The sequence below is a fragment of the Chiloscyllium plagiosum genome, chromosome 11 (assembly GCF_004010195.1).
Source record: "Chiloscyllium plagiosum isolate BGI_BamShark_2017 chromosome 11, ASM401019v2, whole genome shotgun sequence".
In the NCBI taxonomy this organism is placed as follows: domain Eukaryota; kingdom Metazoa; phylum Chordata; class Chondrichthyes; order Orectolobiformes; family Hemiscylliidae; genus Chiloscyllium; species Chiloscyllium plagiosum.
In genome coordinates this window covers 32,018,044-32,031,551 of record NC_057720.1, presented here as the reverse complement: position 1 = coordinate 32,031,551, position 13,508 = coordinate 32,018,044, and the positions used below count along the sequence as shown (strand labels likewise).

General features: G+C 38.5%; 1 protein-coding gene and 1 long non-coding RNA gene across 4 annotated transcripts in view; one reads left to right on the top strand and one right to left on the bottom strand.

The window, feature by feature from the left end:
• LOC122554277 overlaps nucleotides 1-13,508 on the bottom strand; it is a 254,601-nt gene that overhangs the window by 189,513 nt on the left and 51,580 nt on the right. The window lies entirely within an intron of this gene.
• The window catches only part of LOC122554278, a 49,032-nt gene continuing 42,811 nt past the window's right edge, over nucleotides 7,288-13,508 (top strand). For all 3 annotated transcript variants that reach the window (XR_006312957.1, XR_006312958.1, XR_006312956.1), the window contains exon 1: nucleotides 7,288-7,484. This is a non-coding gene — a long non-coding RNA (uncharacterized LOC122554278). The remainder of the gene's footprint in view (nucleotides 7,485-13,508) is intronic.

The window sequence follows — 13,508 nt, the reverse complement described above, 5'->3', positions numbered from 1 at the left end:
GAGATCAGAGCTGAAAATGTGTTGCTGGAAAAGCGCAGCAGGTCAGGCAGCATCCAGGGAACAGGAGAATCGACGTTTCGGTCATAAGCCCTTCTTCAGGAATGAGGAAAGTTTGTCTAGCAGGCTAAGATAATAGGTAGGGAGTCTATCACCCTCACCTTGACCTCTTTCCACCTATCACATTTCCGACGCCCCTCCCCCAAGTCCCTCCTCCCTACCTTTTATCTTAGCCTGCTGGACAAACTTTCCTCATTCCTGAAGAAGGGCTTATGCCCGAAACGTCGATTCTCCTGTTCCCTGGATGCTGCCTGACCTGCTGCGCTTTTCCAGCAACACATTTCCAGCTAATATCTAGAATGAGGTATTATGAAGAAATCTTGTTCTCACCAGAGGTTAGGAGAGTGAGGAGTAATTTGAGTTCACAAAATCCTGCAAGGATTTTGACATGGTGATGTAGAAAGGATATTTCCTCCTGTGAGTGAGTCCAGAACTAAGGGCAACAGTTTTAAATCGAGACATCATCCTTTTAGGACTGAGATGAGGACAATATTTTTCTCTCAGAGGCTTGTGTGATGTTAAAACTTACTGCTTCAGAATGTAGTGGAGCAAGTTCACTGTATATCTTTAAGGTAAAGGTAGGTAGATTCTAGGATGCAAGGGAATCAAAGAACATTGGAGATAGGTGGGAAAATGGAATTCAGAACACAGACTTGATCCATTCACTTGATCCTTGACCAAGTGAATGGTGGAGCAGGCTTATGGGCCAAATAGCCTAAATGCGTTACTAATAAGTACGTTCGCTTGTGACAGTGCGGTGAACCCATTCTCTTTAAGTAGTTTAAAACAGAGATCTGAGATAAGAAAATTAAAACTGAAGTATGTTCTTTATGAAAAACATGTAAATGACCCTGGGTATCATGAAAAGTTTAATCTTTCCCTTTCTTGTCATTGGATCTTCTTCTATTGTGCAAGAAAGAATTGGAAACCACAGACAGTTTGTGACTATGGGATCAGAATTGACTGACTCTATACTTGTAGTCTGCACTAGTAACAATAGCTTACAGCATAACTCACGAGGAGCCCCTCAGTCACCAAAAGGTATCTGGCAATGCAAACCCAAAGTGGCCTGGACTGTACCCGTTTTATGAACTTTGGTTAATGTTCCTTACAATTATTTCTCTCCCATATAGTTTGGCACAGTACCTCAACCACTGCAATGATCATGTCAGCAATGTTTATTTATAAAGGAACAAATATCATTAGCTGAAAAAATTACATTTCCAGGGTGCTGCTGTTCCCAGATGAAGAAACGTGGGTGTGGCAGCAGCATTCAGGAAATATAATTTTTTTCAGCTTGTGATATTTTGGTGACTGAGAGGCTACTCGTGATTTATATTGCAAGCTATTGTTACTAGCACAAGAAGTGTTGAATAACGAAAAATCTCATGCACATATTTATGTCACGACACACAGCCAGCAGGAGAATTCTCACCTTATTGCTGGGCAGAGAATTTTATTCTGCATCAAGTATATTCTACATGGGAATTAAATGCTCCTGATTCTCGCAGGTTCTGCAAAAGTGTTGTATTACTCAACACTGATATTCCTTAATTTCATGAGGAACTGTGTGACTCCAGGAGTCAGGGTGTGGAGGGAGGACTCATTTTTAAGACCTGATTTCCCAAGCCACAACCACTGCTCTTCTCCAGGACCACAGAACTGCAGACTTATCTTGTCAGTTGAATGTTCATATAGCTGGAATTATAACTTTGCTACCTCTACTGATGCAAACCTTATTGGTTTTAGGCATTTCCCCTGAGCCCCATTTTCTAATGATGTCACCCAGACTCATCACCTTATACAAACAAGTGAAGGCACTGTGTGGACAGAGTTAAAAGCAGCTTCTCACACTGTTATTTCTAAATAGGCCATGAGATCTCACCTCAACATGCTAGACAATAAACAGGAAGTTTGATTGCATTTGATTAATTGTTGCTATCAAGCTTTTATTCTTGCAATGTGTGGTTAACCACTACAAGGCCAAAACTCCAGCAAATAGAACACAGAGTCCAGCAGGAACTGTGCTCAATGACGAAGACTTCACTCTGCTGAGCGTCATCCACTTTTAGCTAAGATTGCTCAACATTAATGTCACAAGACTTTCAGCAGTTAACTTTCACCAACTAAACAAAAGAGCAAAGTTAAGTGGGTGAGACTTTAAAGCAACATTAATGTAACCAAATTGTTTTAGCTAGTTTTATACAATTTTATACTGTGTGATTCTACCGCACCGTTGTGCAATTAGATATGTCAAAAGTCAAACCTGGAGACTTAATTTATTGATTGGCAAATCTTCCTTCCATTATGTATCAGAAGCAGCTTATGGAAAGGAAAATGCTAACCAAAGTCACCAGGAATAATAGTGTTGCTTTATCCCATGTACTGCTGAAAGATGAATGTGTGGCTGGAGGACTGGTGTGGGAAAAGTGGGTTCCAGTTCAATAGCAGTGGCGCAAGTACTGGAGAAAGTGGGATCTGTACTGTTGGGATGGTCTATACCTGAACCATGCAGGGGCTGGCGTTCTGTGACCCACATAACTATGGAAGTAGAAAAGGTCTTAAACTAATTTGTGAGGCAAGAGGTCAAATTTGGGAGCTTGGGTCAAATTCCAACTGTAAGTTCCTTGTGTATTTTCACAACATACTTTCCTGCCCTATCTTTATGTTGTCTTCAAATGTAGTCACCATGGCTTCACTCCCCTTATCTAAGTGATTGATATAAATGATATATAAAAGATTAATCATGGACCACTTTCCACTTGTCACATCCTGCCAATCAGGCAAGGATTCATTTATGCATTCTCTATTTTCTGCCAGCCTAACAATCTTCTATCCATGCTAATATGTTACCTCAGACATGAAGAATCTTTATTTCCCAGAATAGCCTTTTATGTGGCACGTTAGCTTTCTGGAAATCTAGGTACAGTTTTTTTTTATAGGCTCACTTCTATACATAGCATGCATATAGCCATCAAAGACATCTAATATATTTGTTAAATGAATTTTCACTTTCATGAATTCTACCTTTACTAATCTGATTTTTCTAGACTACAATGTATAGATTAAAATCTCATGATTATTGCTATGCCTTTCTGATAAATTTCTTCCTTTAATGCTCCATCATATATGAGGTTATTGTTAGGTGGCTGTATTCACTCCCACAATTGACTTCTCGCCTTTACCATTTCTCCACTGTTTTATGTTTTAAAAATATGATCTTGGTCCCAATCTCCTCTCCCTCAAGCCAAATGTAAAATTTAATCATATTATGGTTATTGAGACCTATGGTGCCTTCACAATTAGGTCATTAATTAATCCTATTTTATTGCACAATGCAGTACCAGTTTGGCCTGACCTTTGGTTGGCTCCAGAATGTTCTGATTTAAAAAAACATCCTGCAAATATTCTATGAACACCTCATCTCGGTTAAGGCCATATGAAATATAAGCAGAAGTAAACTCTTTGGTCCTTCAAGCCTGCTCTGCCATGTAATAAAATCCTGCTGGTCTGTGTGAGTTTCAAATTCCACATTGCCATCTACCCCCAGAACCCTCTGATTCCCTTGTGGAACAAGAATCTATCCACCACTGCCTTTAAAGTATTTGATAACTCTGCTTCCATTGCTTTCTGAAGCAGAGGGTTTCAAAGTTACACAACCTCATGAGAGAGAAAAGATCTTATAATCTCAATCTTAAAAGGGCAAATTCTAATCTTAGAACAATATCACAAAGTTGTGAGCTCACTGCCAAGACAAAACATCCATCCCACATCAATCTTGTCAAGACCAGTCAAGATCATATACACTTCAACCAAATCAACCCTCACTCTTGTAAACTCTAGTGAAACAATCCCAGCCCATTCAGCCTATCCTCATAAGACAACTTGTTTTGCCAAGTAACAATCTGAAAAATCTCCTCTGAACCACCTCCAAAACATTTACATCCTTCCTTAAATAAGAAGACAAAACTGTACGTAATATTTGGAAATGATGCCACCTATGTCCTGTATAACTGAAGCACATTGAATTATTCCATGTTCAATTCCTCTCCTAATGAAGGACCTAAAGCAGGTATGAAAGCAGAACTGGTCAAAGTGATTAAGCATATTAGGTTAATGTTTAGATGAATAGAAATGCAATGGCATTTAAGGGGATGTTTCAGATGACATGGAATAAATACATTTCAACAAGAAAGAAAAACATCAAGTGAAGGTCCACCATCTGTGGTTAAGTAAAATAGTTGAAAATTATACCAGACTTAAAGAAACAGAATGTGTAATTGTGCAAAGACAGTTAGAAGGTCAGAGGATTGCACAGAATATTACAAAAAGGAAAGAATGAGCGAAATAAGGAGGGAAAATTAGTGTATAAGAGAAAGCTAGTTAGAAATATAAAAACAAGTAGTGCAAGTTTTACAGATATTTCAAAAGGAAAAGAGTCGACACAATTGAATGGTTGTCCTATAGATACTGATGAATAATGGGAAATAAGGAGATGGCAGATGAATTGAACTGGTGTTTTGCTCTTAACTCTAGGAGATATAAGGAACATCTGTAACAAGAAATAACAGGGAGGGAGGGAGGGCTAAAGAAAATTACAATTTACCAAGAAAGTGTTCATGAGCAAATGTTTGGAGCTGCAGACTGATAATTGCCCAGGTTAAGATTGACTTATCCTACAGTTTTTAAATTGCCTCCTGAGATAATTGATACATCAGTTTCATTTTCAGAAGTTCCCTAGATTCTGGGAAGATTCCTTCAGATTGTAAGAGAGCAAATGTAACTATTTTGTTCAAAAGGATAGAAAGCAGAAAACTACAGACCATTGTTTGTCATAGGGAAATATTAGAAGCTATTGTTAAAGATGTTAAAGCAGAGCATTGGTGATGCCATATCTGGAGTACCATGTACCATACTGGTCACCTTATTTAAGGATGGATATAAATACATAGGAAGAAGGTCAAAGAAGGAATAATGGACTAATATCTGGAATGGACAAATTGTATTTAGAGAAAAGTTTGGAAAATGTAGGCTTGTATCCACTGGAATTTGAAGAATAAGAGGCAACTTAATTGAAACATATATAATCCTGAGGGGTCTTGACAAGGTAGAAACGGACAGAATATTTCCACTTGTAGTAGAATGTAAAATTCGGGGAGTTTAAAAATAAGATAGATGCAGAAAAAATTCTCAGAGTGTTATGAGCCTTTGGGGCACTCTTCCTGAAGAGGCAGTGGAAGTAGGGTCTTTGAATATTTTTAAGAAAGAAGTAGATAGATTCTTGGTAAGCAAGTGGGTGAAAATTTATCAGTGGGTAGGCAGGAATACAGAAATATGGTTACAATAAAATCAGCCATAATCTTGTTAAATTGTGGAGCAGATTTGAGCAGCTGAATAGCCTACTCTTGTTCCTTGTTCATGTGAATTCAGGATTGCTGTAATGATGGAGTATGTAAAAGCTTGCATTCTTCATGCTGTGGCCATGCTGCATTAACTGAAGAGTAAAAGCTAACATCACTCTGTGTTACCAGAACTACAGCACTGTTCTCTCACTAGAGACGGTTACCATGTCTCAGGCGAAGGGAAAGGTTGAGGGGGAGAATGCTTCATAGCAAATTCAGCAAGTGTGGAAATTGAACCAATATTGTAGCATCATTCATAAGACAAGTTGTCTTATGAGGATAGGCTGAACGGGCTGGGATTGTTTCACTAGAGTTTACAAGAGTGAGGGTTGATTTGGTTGAAGTGTATATGGTCTTGATTGGTCTTGACAAGATTGATGTGGGATGGATGCTTTGTCTTGGTAGTGAGCTCACAACTTTGTGATATTGTTCAGCTGTCCATCAAATTGAGCTAAGCCAACCCAACCCAACCTAACTTACTAAAAACAATAGAAATCATTAACAAGCCATGAATGTCACTAAAGGTAGACAATTTTAGCATATTTATTTTTATTCAACATACATCTGCTGCACATTAATAACCAAGAAAATAAGACACTTGTAAAACCAAACAATATTTGTGAACTCTTTCTTTCTTATCATTATACAGTAAATGCACAAAAGGTTATGTTTTGGAGGAGGCGGTGTTGGACTGGGGGGGACAAAGTTAAAAATCGCACAACAGATTATAGTCCAAAAGGTTTATTTGGAAGCGCTAGCTTTCTAAGCACTGCTTCTTCATCAGGTGGTTGTCAATGAAGAAGCAGCACTTCGAAAGCTAGTACTTCCAAATAAACCTGGTAAAAACAATGACTGCACATGCTGGTAACTAGATTCTGGAGCAGTGGTGCTGGAAGAGCACAGCAGTTCAAGCAGCATCCAACGAGCAGCGAAATTGACATTTCGGGCAAAAGCCCTTCATCAGGAAACCTTCCAAATAAACCTGTTGGACTATAACATGGCATTGTGTAATTATAACTTTGTCCACCCCAGTATTTATACATGCGCTTTGGAAGTATAAGGATGGTGATCCCAAGTGTAACAGGAGCAACAATTACTCTTGGTTTACTTACGGACAATAAAATGAAATTTGCCATGTCTGGATCCTGAACTGGCCACATATAGCAAGCAGTCGACGTACTAGATGAATCTGCTCTATGCTATAACACCGATGGTCAGAGGCAGCCTACAAACATTTAAAAACAGAATACTCTCTTTAGAATATCTGTCGTTAATGATAAAAGCCTTCTATGAAAATACATATGACAGTGAAACTCTTCCCCCTTAATGTATAGAATTTAAGCGTTCCTTCTCCCTTGGTGGACTGATATTATGGCATTCCATTTAGTTAATGTATGAGGGTGTCTGCACAGAGGATTATGGTATTATCACTCATGTTTACTTAACAGTAATCAATAATTGATTAACTAATACAAATACAGTTGCAATCCCATAAATCATACATATTTTGTTATAAAATGCAATTAGAGCATCTGAAATCTATTAGGGAGTGCACAAGCTTGCCAACTTGATTACACTGCAGAAACTGCAATTGATGCGTCATATTATCATCATCCCGGGTAGTGAGATATGATTAGTACAACATAATTCCTGAAAACTCACACATGGTCCAATTATTTCATGCAGCAATCAAGGTAATGTTCCTAAAACAGAATTCTTGCCTTGAAGAATATTAGTTCCTTAGTTAACGTCACATTGCCGTGACTCATACAAACACACTAACATTTCTATCATTTACGCCAACACAAGTGCAGTTTTATTTAAAAAATATTTCACCAGTGACAATCAGCTCCTCCTGGGAGCTTATTAAAAACTACAGCAAATGTGTTCCTTTTTGTTCCAGTCATCGGTCAACGTGACAAATATACTTGATGGATTTTGTTCATAACTACAAGAATGTGGAGGAGTTGAGAAAGACTCATGTCCCTTTGGGAATTCAAAAATCTCAGGATAACTGTACATCAGGTAAGGAACATCTGCTTTATCTTGTACCTCATGATAAAGGCATAAAAATGTTCAATTCCTGAAGGCTTAGTTACAATGGAGTTGTGTCCAAACTTGTAAACACCTAGTCGTGAGTTACACAATGAGGAGCTTACAATTCTCATTTTGTAGTGGTGAAACTTAAATGGTTTGTTGATCTCACCAATACTCTTGGACAAGTAACAATTTCTTCTAATTAAGGTGAAAATGATCACCTCAGTCACCCATCAGGAATTCCATTTCCTTATCATGGGTTCTAACTTACTTCCTTTCTGTTGTCATCTCAGGGTGAAGCAGGTTGACGCGAGCTTGGCATCTTCTTTGACCTGCAAACAGAGCTCTGACCCTATGTTCTCTCCAATTATAGAAACATAGAAAATAGGAGCGTAGCTGTTTAACCAACCCGGTATCCTTCTCCTGCTTTCTCCCCATACCCTTTGATTCCTTTAGACCAAAGAACTATGTTTAACTCTTTTTTGAAAACATTCAATGTTTCAGCCTCAACCACCTTCTGTGGCAGAGAATTCTGCAAGCTCACCATTCTACATCAGTTCTGCCATCCCAGGAATCACTATTATAAATAAAAACTAAAAGAACTGCAGATGCTGTAAATCAGAAACAAAAACAGAACTTGCTGGAAAAACTCAGCAGGTCTGGTAGCACCTGTGAAGGGAAATCAAATTTCAGGTTTCAGGTCTGGTGACCTTTCCTCAGAGCTGCTGAGCTTTTCCTGCAAATTCTGTTTCTGTGTATCACTATGGTAAACCCTTTATTGTATTCCCTCCATAGCTAGGATATCCTGCTAGCCCAATGGCTGCCTACTTCCACCTCCATAACATCACTACCTGCTGCTGAAATCTTCATCCCTGTCTTTGTTATCACCAGACTCCACTATTCTGATCTTTTCCTGTTCACCCTCCCATCCTCCAAACTCCACAAACTTGTGTTCATCTTAGATTCTGCTATCCATATCTTGGCTCAAGTCTCACATTCCAAAGAGTTTTTTGTACCTCTTCCCTTCTTTAATCTCATGATTTTTCACTCTAAATGCCATTTACTGTTCATCAGTCCATTTTTCCAATCTATCCATTTTCCATATTCTTTCTAGCTTCCCCCCCCCCCCCCCCCCCACTAAATATACTGTCATCTGCAAAATTTGACAGCTTTGTTTCTGCCTCTGAATCATAAATTCTAAACAACAATATTTCTAACAATGACCCCGCTGACATGCAAATAGAGTCGCCCTTATCATTTCAGTCTTCAGATACATGGCCATGGATCTTCAGTTGCTGTGTTAGAGAAGGAAGTTAAGAAAGTCAAGTTGATAAGTAATTTTGAAATACATTTGGATGGATTATGAGTCTGTTTTGTACCTTCTCCATCCAGGTAACAGCATTATCTACAAACAAAATGAACTTGCATTTATCTAGCACCTTTCACAATTAAGAAAAGGCATAAGTGGTGCACCATACTGAGAAAAATTTACCATGTGGATTCACAGCTAGCATTAAACTAACCTCACTTACATCTCCCCAACAAGAAAGGCAGCAGTGAGGTTAGTACAACAAAATGCTTAGATCTCCTGACCACACTTCCTACCTACTTACAAAATAAGTTCACATATCGAAATGTGAAATGATATATGTACAAATATTTTCATATAGTTTGACTAAAGCAACAAGAATCAACGTGAATACTTGAAAATTTAACAGGCTGGGTTATTTTCTTGTCTTGATCCAAACATATCCAAAACATTTATGGCCAATATTGCCAATATAGAATCATAGAGTTGTACAGCTCAGAAACAGATCTGTTGGTCCAGCTCGTCCATGCCAACCAGAAATTCTAAAGTAATCTAATCCCATTTGCCAGCATTTGGCCATATCACCCTGAAGTCTTCCTATTGTATACCCATCCAGATGTCTTTTAAATATTGCAATTGTATCAGCCTCCATCACATCCTCTGGCAGCTCATTCCATACATGCACCACACTCTGCATGAAAATGTTACTCCATAGATCCCTTTTAAATCTTTCCCCTCTCACCTTAAAACTATGCCCTCTCATTTTGGACTCCCCTACCCTGGGAAAAAAGAAAAGAGCTATCTCTAAATTTGAAACTGTGTCCCTTAGGTCTGGACTCACTCACAGGAGGAATATTCTTTCGACATCACCTTGTCAAGACATTTCAGGATGTTATGAACTTAAATAACCCTCACTTTTCTAACCTCTACTGAAAATAATTTTTCTTCATAAGACCCTATACTTGTTCTAGGTATTAACCTAGTAAACTTAGTCTGCCCTGCTTTTAACACATTTACATCCTTCCTTAAATGAGATTAAAACTACATGCTGTATTTAGGATATGATCTTACCAATGACCTGTATAAATCGAGCATAATCTCCTTACTTTCAGGTTCAAGTCTTGCACTTTAGGTTCCTTTTATATCTATACCTTCTCACCTTAAACCAAACCATCTAGTTTTGGACTCCCCTACCCTCAGAAAAATGACCTTATCTATTCACCCTATCCATGTCCCTCATGATTTTATAAACTTCTATAAAATCACCCCTCAGATGAAGAATCACCTAGATTTGAAATGTTAGCTTGCTCTCTCTGCATGAATTATGCCTGACCCGTTGTGACCTCCAGCATTTTTTTTGTTTTCAGTGCAGATTTCAGCATCTGCAGTAATTTGCTCCTCTGGAGTTTGGAGACAGGGCAGCAGCAGGCATTGCAGGGATGCATTCCCAAGGCTAAGAATTTCATGCACAACATTTCTCTGGGCCTGTGCAGGAGTGGGGGTAGGTGGAAGATTAGATAGGCAATAGAAATGGAGGATAAAAACAGACAACGCAGAAATACTCAGCATGCAAATCTGGCAGCTCCTGGGAAGAGAAACAGAATTTCTCCATTGATATGGCAAGATCGGAAACCCAGCTCAAAAACAGACAGAACTGAGTATTAAACATTCAGGAAAGAAAAAATGAAAAGAGGAGCAACAGTAAAGATTAAGGAGAATATACAGTGCTGGGGAAAAAAAATGTTCTCAAAGGATCAAGGATAGAAATAAACTTAAGTCTATATGATTAAAACTAAGAAAAATAAAGGGCCAATTTTACTACTGAGTGTATTCTATAAGTGTCCAACTGGAAATTATAATGGGAGCATTTAATTATCCCAATATAGTCAGGTGTTTTAACAGTTTAAAGCTAAACAAGGGCAGTGGGGGTGAGTTTTATTTTAACAAACATTCAGTGGAGTTTTCTACAACAGTATGTTTCTATGTACATGGGAAGGAGCCACTGCTGCTGGATCTGTTTCTGGGGAATGAAATGGGTCAAATGAATCAAGTATCAGCTGCGGAATATTAAGGGAACAGTGATCATAACATCACAAAGTTTAAATCAGATATGGAAAAGGGCATCCCAGATAAATTGGAAGCATAAATTGTGAAGAAAATCTCTAACAGAACATGGACATTCTTCAAAGTTCAAGCACATCTGTGATATATTTTTACGACGGGGAAAGCTAGGACAAAAATACTCAGTATATACTCACTAATTAGTCAGATCATCAACTTGAAATGCTAACTGTTTCTCTCCACCAAAGCTGCCTAATATATTGAATATTTCGAGCATTTGTTTTTATTTCTGGTGGAATTGGGGCTGTGCCCGAAGTAGACGTTGATTAAGCATCCAAACTTAAATTAGGATGAAGGAAGTGTAACTGGCCACTGACTCTGGTTTTCACTTGGTCTGTTCAATTGGAACCCAAGAGGAAGCCTGGAGATGGGACTTGCAACAAGATCTGTATCTGTGCATCTGCAAGATCGCTGATGACAGTCTGAGATAAGAGGAAGTTGACTATTTATTTCTGGAGCCACAGGATGATCTCCAGACCTTGAGACCTTCTTCACAACATTTGCTGGAAGCTCCCATTGGTATCATGCAGGTGTGTAGCAGATATCATTCAAGACATTCTTTTAGAAAAGCATGCAATCTATAACTATGGGACTTTAGAAAGAAAGTCCATGAATATCAGAGCTTTATTGACTTGCTAGGATTGAAATCAATGGGAATCTGGGCAAAAATGTGCCACAGGCTAGAATTATGCTTCAGACAAAGAAAAATTGATGTAGTTGTTAGGGACCAACAATCTCATCCTCAAGGTCTTACTGCAGCAGTTCCTCAGAGCAGTGTATGAGGACCAACTATTTTCAATGACCTTTTCTCCATCATAGGGTCAGAAGTGGAGATGCTCATGGTTGATTGTACAGTATTCAGTTCCATTCCTAACATCTCATTTTCGGAAGTAATCTGAGTCCATAAGCTCCTTTAATTTTTGGTTTAACTTCAATCTCAGAAAGGTACTCACACTATACCAGTATGGAAATCGACACTTTCTACACAAGCGCTTTTGTAGGCTCATATCTCACTGGAATATCGTACTGGAAATTGAGCCCCATTATTCCCAAAGTTGCCGCAGAAAGTTCCTAAGTATGCAAAGTTACTAATTTTACCTTTTAAATAGACCTAGGTTAACAGAAATTAGGGACCAGATTTCTGTAGATAACAAGAACAGCTTTTTATTACAACTAGAACCAACAAAAGGTTAACAACTATGAACTGTTGATATATAACTCTACAAGATAAAAATTCTAACTTTCCACTAAAATCATGCTACACACATATACAGGCAGACAGACAAACAAAAAATGGATGGATGGATGGAGAAACAAAACTGGGAACCACAGTTCAATAGCACCAATTCACAAGGTTTGTTGAGATGATCTTTTTTGCTTGCCAGGACTTCTTGTGTTTCAAGCATTTTTCTCCAGGATCTTGTCACTGTTTTGCAGAAGGCACAGGTTTTGGTTCACAAACTGCAAAGTCTGTTATTATTGATTAAAGGCCATATGCAATGACTTCTCAAATGAGGCTGGCAACAAATTGACAAGTTATGTTCACAAAGAACTGAGGTGAGAATGTCCAAATTCTTCTTGGCAGGTCTATTAAGCCAGAAGTGGACTAGACTGAAGCTATTCTCTCAAAAGTGAAAGCCCAGGGTGCTGCTCCTTCACGGTACAACCCAATTCTGAAAGGAATCTCTTCAGTTACAATGGTTTTGCCTATGCCTGCCAAGAACCATTTGTCAAGGAGCCACAACTGGCCCTCCAAATTCTAGAGTTTTGTTTTTGAAAATTGTGCAAAGAAGATGATTTATAGGTCACAACCCAAACAGGCTGAGCAATAATAATTACTGTCTCAGTGCTTAGTGACTGCAGAGTCTGAGCCAGTATAATGATTCTCACAGGAAGTGATGAATGTTGTTTACAAAAATCAAATAGTAGCCTTTTACTGGTGTTAAGTAAAGATTTTAAGAACATTACTGTGATGCTTCAGTTCAAAATGCGCACCCTCACAGAATGTTATCGGTTTTTAAATTTTAATTCAGCTTTAAACAGTTATGGTGTACTCATATTTTCAATAGAAAAATAATCCATAATGCCAAACATTCTGAGGAGCATAGGTTCAAATCTCCTCATGGCAGATGGTGAAATTTGAAGTGTTTTGCAAAATCTGGAATTAAAAGCTAGCCTAATTGTAACCACACAACCCTTGTCGTTTGTCATAAAATCCCATGTGGTTCACTTACTTGGTCTTGTCTACATGTGACTCCAGATCCACAACACTGTGGTTGACTCTTAACTGTCTTCTGAAATGGCCTAACAAACCGTTCTGTTCCAAGGTTACAAAGGATGGCCCAGTCAGCAACATCCACATCCCATGAACGAATAAAAAGAAACAGAAACTCCACAGACAACTGCATTTGAGAGATTCTATTAGAGCTAAGAGAGGGCATGAAAAATCTTTGGCGGATAGGATCAAGGATAACCCCAAGGCATTTTATGCGTATGTGAGAAACATGAGAATGACGAGAACGAGGGTAGGTCACGATCAAGGACAGTTGTGGGAGACTGTGTATTGAGTCGGAAGAGATAAG